Raw genomic sequence first — 16,998 nt, 5'->3', positions numbered from 1 at the left:
ATTATCTAGCCGAAGAATAATGGGGTTTTGTTTTAATTAACTAATTATCTAAACTAAAAACTCACAAGGAAAAGAATTGGGGAATTGCTTTTGGGAAAAATCGATTGACTTAAGACAATACCTAAGGACAAATCCACCTAGACTTTACTTGTTATTCTGGCTCCGAATCGGACGATTTATTCATTCAACTTGTTCCGTAGAGATCCCTAAATTATGTTATTATCCCTATTCAAGACTAATAACGTCTAATCCCTAGATTGAATAACCGAGACTTTTCTCTAATTAAAACTCTAAGGTTGTATTAACTCGATCTATGGATCCCCTTTTTAGGTGTCACCCTAATCCGGTAAAATCTTGTCACCCTATGTCTAGGCGCGCAATCAACTCTGCTTAATTATGATAAATGTACTCTTAGCCAGGGTCTATTCCTCTTCTGAATAAGAGCTTATCTTGAATCAGTATCCTGGGATATCAAAATAAGAATTAAGAACACATAATTAAGAACAAGCTAAATATTTATCATACGATTCAAAAAATAATAACAAGATTCGTCTTAGGTTTCATTCCCCTTAGGTATTTAGGAGATTTAGTTCATAACCAAATAAGAAAACATCTCAAAAAAATAAAGAATACAAAACATAAAGAAAACCCAAAACTCCTGAAGGGGAATTGAGGAGAGATCTTCAGTCTTGATGATGAATCCGGCTTCTGAGATGAATCAATCGGCTTTCTTGGAGTAATTCCTTACTCCCTATTCTGTGTGTCCTCTTTTCTCCTCTTCTATGGTGTATTTATAGGCTTTGGAATGCCTATGAGCCCTCAAAAGTGGCCTTTTCCGAATTGGACTTAACTTGGGCTCAGTAGGGACACGCCCGTGTGCGATTACTTCAGGCCGTGTTCGAGCTTGTTAGAATGGCACGAGCTTGTGCTATACCCGTGTGAGTCGTGCTTCGATTCTGCTAGATTGACACAGCCGTGTGGTTTTCCCGTGTGAGGAAGTCCAGGCCGTGTTAAGTTTGTACTTTGGCCCATTTTCTCTGTTTTTGGCCTGTTTCTTGTTCCTTTCACTCTCCTATGCTCTCCTAAGTATAAAACATGAAATTAAAGCATTAGGAGCATTGAATTCACCAATTCTAATGGAAAATCATCTATAAAATGCGTTAAACATGGGGTAAAATATGTATAAATTACGGTTTATCAAATACCCCCACACTTAAGCATTCGCTTGTCCTCAAGCAAAATCCTCAACTCGTAATCAAAATAAATTCTCCTCAACTTATAATTCTTATCGATAATATCTCAAAATAATCCATAGGTAATCATACATTGAGAATTCAACTAAAAGAACATAAAAGTTTCAAAAATTCCAAGTTAAGTATTTAATCATGCAAACATAAGTGTCTCTTTGCATCTAAGTAATTACCTTTGATTCAGAATATCACAAAGTTTCACATCCTCACTAAAGATTCACTCAAATCACTCACTGTGAAAAGTCATTACCATAGGCTTGCATGAAAATCAAATCTCCACCACTATAATTTAAGATGATACATCAATCAAAAGGTCTTTAGAGGGTTGTTGTGAGGCTTGGTTAGTGGGTGTGGTCACAAGCTGAAAGAAAGGGTTAGAATCGAGATTGAATTGAAAAATTGCCTAACTAGAAAAAGAGTTAGTCTTCATTTGCGTACAATAGAGCTTCTCTCAGAATATGAAATTACAGATATGTATACATAATTTTTTTTAAGAACAAGTTAAATAATATAGACTAACTATTAAGAACAAAACATAGCTAAGAAATCCATTCAACTCAAATCTCGACAAAAATAGGGATTAATTTAGGGGATTTCAACAATAATTGGTTAAAGGTTAATATTAAGGGTAAAACAAGAAATAGCTTGTTAGGCTCAAGGGGGTTTACTCGTGAAGGTAGGCTTTTCATGGCATGAGTGAGTTAATCCTAAGTGCCTTAATCATTTTGACATATCAAATCAAATGGTGTGGTCTCGACATGCATAATCAAGCAAGTTCTAGAATAACAGTTCAATACTAACGTACTCAAAGCAATAATAAAAGTGAGCATGACAGGATTAATAGATGCTCAAAAGGCTCAAAAATCTCACATAAATTATGGCTTTTTGATGTTTAGACTTGTGAATTCCAATTCAAAGTAATACTAGACTTGGGGAACAACCTATAATTTTAAATTCTTAAAAATCAACTTAGCATGCTTGATTCTCTAATGTCTTAAAGTTTACACAATCAATGCATAAATGCCTATGTTTTAATTAAAGATATATCAATCAAAATCATAAATCAATTAAAATTTATCCTAAATATGATATGAGAGCTTTTCAAGAGAACAAGGTAATTATTCAGGGATTTTTCTGATAATGAAATAAATACCCCCCACACTTAAGATATACATTGCCCTCAATGTACAAAGAGTATAAAAATGAGATAGGGAGAGAAGTGAAACTTCCTGTATGATGAAATCCTTGAACTGGAGTTCTGGGGAGGAATCGATTTGAGAGTGGAGGAGGATACTCCGGCGGTCGTAAAGGTTCACTAGGCCACAAGTCCTACGCCAAAAGAATATTATATCTAGTGGTAGCTATGGTTGTGGTTGATCAGGACATGGCAGTCGTGGAGAAGCTTTCCCGGTGGAGTTTTAGTTCCTATATGACGATGAGCTTAAGAGCTCTATATAACTGTGATAAAATCAGGAACTTTTTAGGGGGTATTAGGAAGAATAATTACTCAAAAAGAAATGACTGAATTTAATAATTAAAAATACAATTTCTAAAATCTAATTAAAATAAAAAGTAGTTTCAATAAAATTAAAAATGTAAAATACGAAATAAATATTTCTAAACATCTTCATCGCTGGATGGTTTGCGAGGTGGGACTGGCGATGAGATGTGGAGGTGCTGACAAATCTGCTGTAGAGTAGCATCAATATTTTGAAATCGTTGAAAACACTGCTTCTCGAATCGGGTGAGGCGCTCAGAGATGTTAGCATATGAAGCCGCCGCATGAACTGGACAAGAGGGTGGTGGTGGCTGAGTCGGTGGGTCCTCGTGCTGTGGGGGGACATCATCAGGAATGTCCTCATAGGCCTCCTATTCGGTAGATTGGGCCAGATAGTACTGGGGAGGATAGGTTCCTCGGTGCCTCTCGATCATCCTCATGCTAAGCATGCTCGAGATGCCTTGTGGAGACATCTGGACGATGAGGGTGAGGGATGATTCTTGGGCCGCGGTGTTGAGGAGCCCAAAGTGTCGCGCCAGCCTGGTCACGTAGGGGCCAATGGAGATGACCCCCTTTTGATGTCGCTCCATCTGGTGCTGAATCGCAATGGCTATGAAATAGGCAAGGTCAATGACGTACCCTTGCGATATGCATCATAAGAAGTAGACGTCGTGGGTGTTGGCGATGCCAGTGCTCTCTCACCTCCCTGTAATCGTGTGAGCTAAAATAGCATGTAAGTACCTCAGGGATGGTGGGAGAACTGATGCCTTGGAGCGGCTAGAATTGTAGGAGGCCGTGCTAGGGGCCAACGTGTGCCAGCATTTTGAGGGAGAGAAATGTATGTGGCGACTGAGAGCATGTAGTTCATTCTCCTCTTTGAACTCCTCCGTCTATAAGCCTAGTGCAGCACCAAACTCTGGAACGCTTAGCTGGAGGATTAACCCACCTAAGCGAAACAGGATCGTGCTGTGATCATCGTACCTTGTCAATACGGTTTGAAGATGGAACGTTAAGTAGAGTTCCATTGTGAGCTCGAGGTATGTCGGCTCGATAATCCCGAAGAATAACTCCCAAGGGTCGGTGGTTAGGAGAGCCCGAATCGCGTCAGTCATCTGAACTTGTTCTATGGTAGCCTAGTCGATGCAGCGGCCAGCAATTAAGGGTCAGGCCCGAAGTATTTGAAAAATCTCTTCTTAGGGCCCTCAAGGGAACTGTAGGAGAGGGTGACGAATTTCTGCTGTTGGACCCGTGAAAGATGACACTACCTTCCTCTTCTTCGAGGCTGGTACGACAGTTTTCTTTCCTCTTCAAGACGACATTGTGTACCTGCAAGTGGAAACATCAATTCGTCTTTCTGATGAGTGGACAATTTATAATATATAAAAGGAATGCGACTAAATTCGAAAAGGAAAATGCATGAATATATTCAGCCACAATTACTAAATTAAAATAATAAGTTTAATGACCCATTTTGATGTGGCATGAGCATGGTGATATAAGTAAAAATGGCAAGGAATGGCATGCAAAATACTATATGAATGAAAAGAGATGTCAACATAGTATGCATGATTATTTCAACTATCCTAGCCATGAATATTTACTTCTAACTAATTACATGAAGTGTAGGAATCGTGTAATGAGGAAGATTTTAAACATGAGAAAGATGATAACTTGTTTGATAAATGAAATTTATGTGATTATCAATATGGAAAAAACATGAAAAACATAGATTAATATGATAAATAGCATTATAAATCAGTGAAATAAAAGAAAGAGGAGTAAACAAATACGAAGGGAAGAGAGTGGGCGTCGAGAATGGAGTTGTAGGCGGCGCACGGGTGTGGCAGGGGGCCGTGTGGAGTTGCAGCGGCTAGGGTTAGGGTTTTTGAATGGGGAAGAAAGTGAATAGTGCAGGGTATTTATAGATTTTGGGGTACACGGCCATGGTACACGCCCATGTTCCCCAATTTCAGCCCGTGTGATTCGCAAAATTCAAATTTGGGCGTGTCTGACATTTAGTACACGTCCGTGTTCCTAGGGCGTGTGAGTTCATACGACCGTGTCACCCGGCCGTGTCTAGCTTTGTTTGTTTCTCCCATGCCCGTGTGTTCAAGCTCCATGCCCGTGTTAATTTGGCAGGTTCGACCAACTATTTTATCAGGTTCGCCCATGGTTCTTCTACACAGGCTTGTGGTACGCCCGTGTTGTTTTGGCATGCTTGACCACGGCCATATCGTACGGCTGTGGCATTTAATCGTAGCCCATGTTGGGGAAATCTTTTTCCCTATTTTCACACGGCCTTAAGCACGCCCGTGTGCTTGGCCGTGTCTCTGTGAAAACACTTGTATTCAAGATTTCTATTAGTAAGTTAGGAGTTAAATAACAAAATTTAAAGAAATTAATATTGTTAGTGCTCGGGTTGCCTCCTGAGAAGTGCTTATTTATAGTCTAAGCTCGACTTACCTTTCCAGTGAATGGTCATGGTGGTTTGAGGAGTTTATACTCCTCATTCCTGCTATCAATCTCATCAAAATAGGGTTTTAACCGGGTGTTGTTTACCTTAAAAGTGCCGAACATGGGATGACTCACCTCCACCATACTGAATGGAAAAATACTAAGTACCGTAAGAGGGATTTCCATATTTGGTGTGGTAGTGACAATGTGGGGATCCGCGGCATCTAATAAGACCTTATCACCAACCTTAAGTTTATTTGGAGAGTTATCGTGCTCGTTTTGGCGTAGTTTCAGTTTGTCGGGTGTTCTTGGTTTGTGTGTTCGCCATTCATCGAGTTCCCTGATTTGTAGTCTTTGATCTTCATGAACAGGTTCTCTACTATTGCTTGAGAACAACTCGTGTGCTTCTTTCAGACTCATTTTCTGCAAAGTAGGCTGCACCATATTGTTAGTTTTAGTAGGATGGTTTAAATAATTACCTTCAATCCCTGATATGTTGCCAAAATTTTGAGCTTGAAGGGTGATTGTTTCGTCTCCCACTCGGAGTGTGAGTTCACCTGTGCCAACATCAATGATGGTTTTAGCAGTTGCTAAAAAGGCCTTCCTAGGATTAAGGGAGTGTTGCTATCCTCTTCTATGTCTAGAACAATAAAGTCAATGGGAAATATAAATTTATCGATTTTAACTAGTACATATTCAATAATACCTCTAGGGAATCTTATAGTTTTATCTACTAATTCAATGTGATCCTAGTTTGTTTGGGTTTCCCGAAACCTAGTTGCTTAAACATTTTGTAAGGCATGACGTTGATACTAGCCCCTAGATCAGCCAATGCATAATTAATGTCTAAACAACCAATTAAGCAAGGAATCGTAAAGCTCCCTGGATCTTTTAGTTTGTTGGGTAGTTTATTTTGGAGAATGGCCGAGCAAACTGCGTTCAGCTCCACATGCGATGCCTTGTCCAACTTTCGCTTATTTGCTAAAAGCTCCTTTAAAAATTTCATTGTGTTTGGCATCTACGATAGAGCTTCAATAAACGGTAAGTTAATGTGTAATTTTTTTAAGAGTTTAAGGAATTTACCAAATTGTTCATCTGAGTGGTCTTTCCTTGTTGCGTTGGTGTATGGCACACGAGGTTTATATTCGACAACCACTGGTTTGTTTTTATTATAATCTACCTCACTTTGACCTTTGCTTACCACAGTTTCATGCCTCGGTTCTAGTTCAGGTTCAACGACTCCTTCGTCATCTTGAATATTAATTGCATTGAGCTTTTCCCTTGGGTTAGGTTTGGTATTACTTCGTAAACTACCTTGTGGTCGTTCAAAGATTAGTTTGGAAAGCTGGCCTATCTGAGTCTCGAGCCCTTGAAACGACACTTGTTGATTCTTAAGTGCTATCTCGGTGTTCTGAAAATGGGGTTCTGACACTGATATGAACTTTGAGAGCATCTCTTCAAGATTTGGCTTCTTTTCCTATTGGTAGGGTGGTTGTTGGTAGCCCGGAGGATGTTGTGGTCTTTGATTTCCTTGACCGCCCCACAAGAAATTGGGGTGGTTCCTCCAACCTGCATTATAAGTGTTACTATATGGATTGTTTTGCGGTTGAGGATTATTACCCATGTAGTTTAATTGCTCGTTATCTATGTTGTGGCCATAAGGTTGGTATTCCGAATGGTTTGTTCCACCGCTACTTGCTTCGCATTGCATTACTGGGTGAACCTGTGAAGAATTAAGAAAACCGTCAATCTTTTTATTTAAGAGTTCTACTTGATTAGAGAACATGGTGACCGAATCGATGTTATAAATGCTGGCTGTTTTTGTTGGGTTTGTCCTCATGACTTGCCACTGATAGTTATTCAGTGGCATCTCCTCTATAAACTCATAGGCATATTCTGGTGTTTTATTTTTGATGGTTCCGCCCGCCGTTGCATCAACCATTTGCGGAGTCGAAGGATTCAGACCATTGTGAAATGTTTGTACTTGGAGCCAAAGCGGTAACCCATGGTAAGGGCACCTTCTCAGAAGGTCCTTGTATCTCTCCCAAGCATCGTAGAGTGTTTCTAAATCTATCTGGACAAAAAAAGAGATATCATTACGTAATTTAGCCGTTTTAGTCGGTGAAAAATATTTTAGTAAAAATTTTCCATTCATTTGTTCCCAAGAAGTAATTGACCCTCGTTCTAACGAGTTCAACCACTGTTTAGCTTTGTTCCTCAATAAAAAGGGAAACAACCAAAGACGAAGGGCATCATCAGAAACGCCATTGATTTTAAATGTATCACATAGTTTTAAAAAGTTGGCTAAATGAGCATTGGGATCCTCATCCTGCAAACCATCAAACTGAACAAATTGTTGTATCATTTGAATAGTGTTAGGTTTTAATTCAAAAGTATTTGCAGCTACAGCAAGTCTAACTATGCTCGATTCAGTTCCTGTTAGAGAGGGTTTAGCATAATCATACATAGTGCGTGGACCAGGATTTTGATTAACCACAATTGCAGTAGGTAGCTGATTGCCTTGGTTTTCAGCCATCTCTTTGGTTGGGGGTTGAGTATCGTCTTCTTGCTAGTTCTCCGTGTATCTTAAACTTCACCTTATTTCTCTCTGGTTTCTCCGTATTGTGTGAACGATTTCTTCGTCAAAAAGTAATGGTCCCGAATAAGAGCTTATCTTGAATCAGTATCCTGGGATATCAAAACAAGAATTAAGAACACATAATTAAGAACAAGTTAAATATGTATCATACGATTCAAAAAATAATAACAAGATTCATCTTAGGTTTCATTCCCCTTAGGTATTTAGGGGATTTAGTTCATAACCAAATAAGAAAACATCTCAAAAAAATAAAGAATACAAAACATAAAGAAAACCCAAAACTTCTGAAGGGGAATTGAGGAGAGATCTTCAGTCTTGATGATGAATCCGGCTTCTGAGATGAATCAATCGGCTTTCTTGGAGTAATTTCCTTACTCCCTATTCTGTGTGTCCTCTTTTCTCCTCTTCTAAGGTGTATTTATAGGCTTTGGAATGCCTATGAGCCCTCAAAAGTGGCCATTTCCGAATTAGACTTAACTTGGGCTCGGTAGGGACATGCCCGTGTGACACGCCCGTGAGCGATTACTTCATGCCATGTTTGATCCTGTTAGAATGGAACGGGCATGTGCTATACCCATGTGAGTTGTGCTTCAATTTTTCCAGATTGACACAGCCATGTGATCTGTCCGTGTGAGGAAGTCCAAGCTGTGTTAAGTTCGTACTTTAGCCCATTTTCTCTGTTTTTGGCCCATTTCTCGTTCCTTTTGTTCTCCTATGCTCTCCTAAGTATAAAACATGAAATTAAAGCATTAGGAGCATCAAATTCACCAATTCTAATGGAAAATCATCCATAAAATGCGTTAAACATGGGGTAAAAATATGTACAAATTACGGTTTATCAATGCCACTAGCTCATTATTATTTCCAGTACCAATATGATGTAGCGACACAGCAAGTCCTATGTTGTGACATCGAGGACAGTATGCTCATCTTCAAGGTATCTTCAGGGGTGTGTCATGACATCACCAGGCTTTGTCTCGACATCGAAAGTAGTCTTGGAATTCTTCTATTCTACTCCCTATGTCATGACATTCAATGCTCGGTGTTGCAAGACAACGATCAATGTCGAGTTGGCATGCTTTTTATTGGCCTCTTGCACACTCACAAAGTATATTAGCTCACCTTTAGGCCTCATTCGACCCCTAAGGTCGATAAAACACTCAAATTACAGACTTTAGTAAATTTAACTAAAATTTAAAAAGCATAATTAAAACTTAATCAAAATGCTTGTATTCAAGCTCATAAAGTGCAAAAACTAGTTTAATTTGTTACACCAAATTATGGCAGATCAAACTCCCCCACACTTAAGTCATTGCTTGTCCTCAAGAAAAGCAAACAAAAATAGTAAATGACAAGACGACCCTTGAGCAAGTATGGTACAAATGTTAGATTAGAAGCACATGAATAAATATTTCATATTCACACATAATCTCAGCATGATACATAAGTTCAGTATATTACAAAGCATACACGCATTAAAGGTCTCAAATGTAGGAATCCATCAATAAATTAGACAAATAATTTGATTATCCTAGAAGAATACAAGTAGTCATAAATGAAATTATTCAATATGATTTCCAATTTTGAATAAGTCTACCTAGATCACATAGGACTTTTTGGCTTGTAACATTCTTAGGCTTAGGACAAGTATGCAATTTAAGAATACTAAGCATCAAATAGTTTCAAGCACGAAAATAGTTTGGCACATCATATTGTCTCCTATTCTTCTTCTTAGTGACCCTTTCCTACTCATCACCTTATTTCTCCTTCTCTCACCTTCCTTATGTCTCCTTATAGGAAATCTCAACTTAATATAGTAACTGGGGCTAGCTCATGAGTTTTTTATGCAACAATGAACAAGTTTTTCTATAGTTGTGACTTTGTCACTTTTCTTTCTTTTTCACAGTACCTCACTCACAATTGCTTACGTTTGACACGAACCTTTTCTACTCGTTTAATTTTCTTTTTGAATTTTTCTTTTTTGCACTTTTAAGCTAACTTATAATTACTATACTGATCTTTCTTATCACTCTATTTTTACAAAACCATTGTAGTACCTCTACTTAACCCTCAATATGTATGGTCAGGCATCTATAATCATGTAGTTCAGGATCAAAGAAAAAGGTAAGCACAAGTTATCGTTTTTTGCTCAAGTTTTGTATAAAGGTTCATCAATAAGGGTATTCTGGCTCAAAATAGGTACTAAAGATGACTAAATAGGGTTAGTTTTTTTGCTCTGGTTGTATAGCAAATAATGTCTTAGGTCATCCCTAGGTGTCTCGATATTCACAAATTTAGTCAACCAAAAAATCACAAATTCAACAATTTATCATTCATACTAGCACGCTCATTTCCTTGTATTTGCTATATCATTTGGTACATTTGATTGCTTAATGCCTATTTATAGTCTAATATATAGAACTTAATAGTCTAATAATCAAAAATTTAAAATGACATATCATCATGCCAAATTTATTATAAATACAATCAACCTATGTACATGCTCCTAACTAATCACCAGTATTTCTACAAGCTTAAGCTCAAGCACACAATTGATAAGAAAAATCGAAAGAAAGCATAAAAATTTTAAAAACAAATTCTATGTTACCACCCCCACACTTTAGATAACACATTGTCCTCAATGTGTAGCCCCATAAAAGATAAGGAAAGAAGTTACCCAATTGATCGTGATGGTTTTGTGAGCTATTAGTGGGTGCTTTCTCCTTCAATTGTTGATAGCTCAAAATTGTTGTGCATCTGCTATATAGGGTTCCTACGCAGAAAATTAAAACAAAACACCAAACAACTAATAATCTACTATTACTCCTACTCTTGACAATTCAATTAAAAATCATCCAAATTTGATACAATATTAAAAAAAAATTATAAGTTCAGTAATCCTCCTCAAAATCCATCTTACCATCTTCCTCTCGCTCTTAGTTCTTTCTTCCTCTTCACTCTCTTGCTCTTCTTCTTCCTACTCTGGACGCATCAACCCAAACATATCTTACATGTAATTAGGTACCCTAATATTATTTTGTCATGTGAATTCTTGAAAAATTGGGCCCGAATCATGCATCGAGTGTATCTTCGAATCTAGCTTGGAATGACTACTCTTGCTAATTTCTTGTTGAGTGGTCAATTTTTGTTTCTTTTGAGACGAGGTTGGGATATCAGTACTTGGGTGACATTTTCATTCACCTCCTCCTTCGGTTAAAAAATTTATAATGTTATCCATGTTTATATCTCAAAAGTATTCTAAATTAGTTTCTTTTATAAAATTATTTTCATAAATAGAGCATTATAAAATTCGCATATAATATGAGGGGTAATTCATATTTCCTTCCCTCACACTAGTACCGTTTCCCATGTATATCCTTCGATTTTTATAGATTCCCATGTAAAATTCCTAAACTATAGGGACTACAGCAAAGTCTTTTAAGATCATACAAAAACATTCCTATCTATGATATCAAACCAAACGCCATATCTCTTGACAAATGACCATCGATGGTTCAAATCCCCTCTCTTGAATAACTGTTTTCCCCTGAAGTTCTACAAGATAATTCTCAATGTTTGGATTCATGAAATTAGAGGGATTTGAAACTTTCAAAGCTTCTGGTTCATTAGTCTTTCTAACCTTTCTTGGAGGCATACTATTGTATGTTATGAATTAATGTCAAGTAATAATCTTAATAGAACAGTAATAATGAGACATACAGCTTAACATTGATTTAATTGAACCTTTGGTTTCTTTTCCCCGAGTGGTTGACAATCTTGCACTTGAATAAAGCTTTTGAGAAACAAAAATTGGGTTTTATGAATATAAGGTTTTAGGTGAAAGGGGGTTTAAAGATAGAGAGTTTTTGAGAGGGTTTAATGTTTAGAAAAGACATAGAGTTTGAGTTAAGATGTGTTTAGGTCAAAAATTATATGTTTTTAGGTCTAAAAATAAGGTAAAATGAGGGTTAATATGTCAGGTTGCGTAAGTAGGGTCAGGGCAACCCTACAGAACATTTCATTGATGTCACGACATCCCTAACAATTTGTCATTGTCGTCACATCAAGGTTCGATGTCATGATACACTCTAGAATTTTTGAATTTTGGGTAAATTATCTTTGATTTCATGACATCGAGTTGGTTTTCTTAATTTCATCGATTCTGGCCTTGATGTTGTGACACGGGGCTACCGTGTTGCTGTACTTGCCCTGTTTCTCCCCAAACTTCCATTTTCTAGAGTGTTATTGTAACACCCCTAACCCGTATTCATCACCAAAATAGGGTTACGATGCGTTACCAAAATTTTTTAGAACATTTCCCAGATAATTCATGCAAGTTACTATTTATTAACCGAGATTATTCATAATGTCCCTTAATTAGACCCTCGAGGTCTAATTCTAGCATTAGAATCGAGTTGGGACTTAATTGAGGAATTCTAAGAATTTTTTGTGACTTTTCAAAATTTTTCCAAGGTACATGACACACACGCCCGTGTTGGAGGCCGTGTTTGATGCTGTGTAACTCTTTGACTTGTGCACACAGTCGTGCCACATGCTCGTGTGCTAGGCCGTGTGGTACACATGGCTGATACATACGCATGTGTCTCTACCCATGTGCTCAATTTTGAGCATTTTGTTTTTCAAAATTAAGGTACAGGGGACACACAGCCTATCCACATGTCCGTGTTATAGGCCGTGTGTCACACACGGTCTAGACACACCCCCGTGTGTCTGCCTATATGGACAAAATAAAGCCATTCCTAGCTTCTTTTCTCACCCCAATCTTTGCCATAATACTACACCACATCTTGCATTCATAACCCAACAACTCCAAGCATTTTATTCAAGTTAATTCTATCATTTAACATGATATATCATCACATACAATTACTAATCATTTCAAGCATTCTAATCAAGCATATTCCATCCATCATCATGGCATAACATTTCATGCATACATGTTTACAATGATACCTTGGTTATGTCCTCATGTTAGACATAATTTGATCAACTACGTAACATATATGTGGCTAACATAATATGACATTACAAGTATATCAAAATGATCATTACTAGTCATTCCAATGGCTAGATTACAAGCATCATTTATGTTTACAAGCCAATATGGCCAATGTAGCACCCCAAACCCGGCCCAGACGTTATGGCCGAATCTGACGTGCCACATTGGAGTTGAAACCCACGTTCCGTCTTAGTGTTTTTAAAAACCATATATTTTATGGAGTTAACAAAGTGTATGGAAGCTGGGCACCATGTAGGTATTTGAGACAGAGGAGGTGAGCCATGAAGGCTACTTAAGTACCAAGCTCTTTGATTGGATCCAATCCTAGACATGCCCACAACCATAGCCACACTTTGTTATATCGAGTTTAAATTTGTTTAAGTGGGCGTCTTTGATAAATCGATTAATCGTGGCGTTGAGCTATTTTGAAAACAAGTATCGTTTTGAAACCACGTCCTAAGTCTAGCCCATTTGAATAATTATCAACCAGGTTTAAAGTTATTAAAATTAAAATAATCTCAAAAAGAAATAAAAGGAAAGTTAAAATGGCCTTATTACAACCCAAAAATAAATAATAATTAAAGAAAATTTAATGAAAACCAACGCTTATTTAAAAGTCCAAAGGCGATCACCGTGGCTACTTTGAATCCCCTCCGGCCCAAGTCCCCACATCAAGGCTCACCTACAAGGTTAAGGAAAGGGGGTGAGTTTGGAAACTCAGTGTGCAACAAGCCCCTTTCAGAGCACAAAACAATAATAACCTGTTGGGCCTAAGCCCAAATCCAAACTCAACATGTACTGGGCCGTAGCCCTTTTCATATTTCATATTACTGGGCCGAAGCCTTTACTGTAAATGGTATGGCCCATAGGCCCATTTCAATATCACATGTAATGTCAATGAGAGAATGCAAGCCCATTTGGGGAGACTACTCAACCCACCATCCGCTATTCTCCACATGTACCAACCAACACACCATGTGGGGATTAACTGGACCCACCCTGCCATAACTCTCCACTGGCAGCATAGGTGCTTTATCATATAACTGGAGGCCTAGCCTCTTTTAATAACTGGGGCAAAAGCCCTTTTAATAACTGGGGCATAAGCCCTTTAATAACTGGGGCATAAACCCTTTAATAACTGGGGCATAAGCCCTTTTGCACTTCCTCCATCCATATAAACCCAACCGAATGCATTTTTGAATACACCATGTGCATATCATACATGTCATGTGCATATCATACATACCATGTTTATCAAAATCCCATGTATTAAATTCATATTTAAACCCTAGGGGTATAATGGTCATTTTTACCTAGGGGCAAAACAATCATTTTCATATTATAAGGGTAATTCTATAATTTTTACCGAAAATTAGGGTTTCCATGTTCATTAACGGTTACTAACAATTCATGGGTGCACACAGTGATTCTGGCCCATTTTTAGCGAAATCGAGTTATTGGGCCTAAAAACCCCTAATGGCCCTACTTAGCCGATTTTGTCATCTTGGCCTATTCAGCCTATATTCCATAACGGTTTTATCAGTCTCGATGCGAAATTTAACAAGTTTCCATATTCTAGCAATTTTACTAAAATGGGCCCGAATGCCTATTGGGCCCTGTTTCAGCCCCTCGAGGCCCAACTTACCGTGAATGCCAAAAATCACGCTCTTACCTTTTCCAACCTTCCCGATAATCATCTCAACGAATCTAAGTGACTAATGAGCGTTCGCTTGCTCACAAGTCCTCGAAATGCCAGAGTTTTGGCATTTCGGCATTTATCGCTTTAAGCTATGAAAAAGGGTTCGTTACACACCTGTTTGCGATATTCCTCGTCGAGATCTCCTATGTGATTTCTCCTATAATCAACCGTTAATAGATCACCTCACAATAATTGAACCAAATCAAGAACCCTCTAATATTAATACTTACACATTCGGCCACCATCCATAATGGCCTTAGGAACCTTACCTTTGCCGAGATTTATGACGAGATCTAGCCACTCCGGTGATCCAAGCTAATCCAAGTCTACACTACGCCTTGCTGCTCCTCCACTATAGAAACCATAAAAATATTAAAAAAAGAACCCTATAAGGCCTATACCCATATTCAGCCACTTCCCTAAACTAGAAGGGTTTCGGCTTTTGGCCACTAGATAGTCTAGGAATCGTTTAGAGTTCGAGCACTTACCACAGTCTTTCTCCTCTTGAATCCGTTATGCCTAAAAGATGAGGGAATTGAACACCAACAAGTGAAAAGGAAATAGAGAGTTGTTGGTCAACAAAGATTCGGCACCCCCACTAGCTTAACTGATTTTGGCTTTTGGGTCACTGAAGAAAAAGTGGTTATGGACCAAAAAGAGTGTTGACAAAAGAGTTGAAAGGCTTTTTAAAATAACAAGAATCGGCTAAAAAGAAAAAGAACAAGTGTATACCTTTATAAAGAAATCGAGTTCCTTTGACTCCTTCGGGATTTGGCTTGTATCTATTCGGTTAGCAATGAAAAGAATGATAGGTTCGGCTTTTACTATAAATGAAAGAGAGGAAGAATGAGAGGTAGAGAGTTTGTGGAAGAAATAAGGGAAGAGAAAAGAGAACGATTAGCTTAAGAACAATCGGCAAGAGGAGAAAGACAAGAGAAGAGGGGAAGAGATGAGAGAAGGAAAGAAAATAATAAAAAAAATGAGAGAATTGTTCAGCTTTTGGGAAAAAAATAGAAAAGAATATGAGCAAAAAGAGATAAAGATAAGATTAGAATAAAATAAAATCCTTTTCCAATTTTAATTCCTTCATTCTCCTTAATTCATGGCCAAAATCAAAGTTTGAATTTAATTCAAACTTTCCACTGCTGGGCAGCAGTCCACCACTCAGTCGACTCCTCCTGCAGCTGGTACCGTTTCAATCCCATACGGTCCTTCCCACGCGCGTTCAGCAAAAAGAAACACCCTTGTGCATATAACATTGTTCGAACCTGGGAGCCCTAATTTGCCCAGCACCCTGCTGGCCACTAGGACGCGCATATGTTTTCAATAATATACCATCACATTTTTTCTTAAAGGTTACCTACTGAAGTCCCGTTCATTTTAAAAATATAACATTAAAACATACCTTCGCCTAAACTCGAACCCCAAACCTTCACGACCATGCTGCTGGCCACTGCACCAGGCTTCCTTCCTTGCTAATATATGGTCACAATAAATTATAAACCTTATCTGCTTCAGTTCTGGCCCACTTTAAAAATAAAATAGGATTCGCTCGCGTACGGAATCGAACCTGCGCCCTCTCTATATGTCCAGCACGCTGCTGCCACTGCGCCATAGCTGCTCTTTATGTTAAATTATACCCGCAACTCCTCTTAATCCTGATTCTAGCCACGATCTTCATATTTAAAAAAAAACCCAAATTGCGTACGCCGCGCCTTGAACCCAGGCTCCTCCCTAGCATCCTCCTAGCGTCCTTAGCCACTGGGCCAGACGCCTGCTTGTACTAAAACTCAGCCCTAATTTATTAATGAAGCCTACTGCCCAGATTCCCTTTAGAGGCCAAATTAAAACAATTTTTTTCCTAGAGTTTAAACACCAAAACAACAATACTTTTATAACTATTATCTTCTTCTTTTTCCATATAATAATTATAATTATAATAATTTTATAAAAATTTCAAATATCAATAATACAGTAAATAATAATAATAATTTTCATAAAAAAAATTCAAACATACTTACAGTAATATTTTTCTAATAATAATAATTTTATCTCATAATACTAATTAAAATTTCATAAAAATTTAAAATATCCGTAATAATAAATATAGTAAAAATTTTCTAGTAGTAAAAATTCTTTCTTAAACGATAATAATTAAAACTTCTTAATTATTCAGGTTTTCTTCTATCCGAATCCCAAACTCAAAGCCCAACTCTTTTAGGCCCAATTTTTGGGGCGTTACAACTCTATCCCCCTAAAAAAATTTCATCCTCGAAAGTTCCAACTATCAACTAACTGTATTACTCAAGTCAAACCACTATGCTACTATGCTACCGCTGCGCGCTCTGATCTAAATAATTTTAATACGACCCAGAACATCTAATTACCGAAATAAAGAAACGTTTATCAGGCACGCATACAACTCGTAACTCATATTTAAATAAAATAAAATTGGCAATCCCGAGCTCGATGCCCCTT

The 16,998-nt window shown here is 37.8% G+C and overlaps 1 non-coding gene across 1 annotated transcript; it reads left to right on the top strand.

Annotated features, from left to right (window-relative positions):
- Positions 1-7,202: 7,202 nt before the first annotated feature.
- Positions 7,203-7,309, top strand: LOC121206607 (small nucleolar RNA R71). Its single transcript, XR_005901672.1, has one exon. It is a non-coding gene; the product is annotated as a small nucleolar RNA R71 (small nucleolar RNA).
- The last annotated feature ends 9,689 nt before the right edge of the window (positions 7,310-16,998 follow it).

The sequence above is a fragment of the Gossypium hirsutum genome, chromosome A01 (assembly GCF_007990345.1).
Source record: "Gossypium hirsutum isolate 1008001.06 chromosome A01, Gossypium_hirsutum_v2.1, whole genome shotgun sequence".
Lineage (NCBI taxonomy): Eukaryota > Viridiplantae > Streptophyta > Magnoliopsida > Malvales > Malvaceae > Gossypium > Gossypium hirsutum.
The sequence above is the reverse complement of the archived record's forward strand: the minus strand, read 5'-3'. Positions and strand labels throughout refer to the sequence as shown.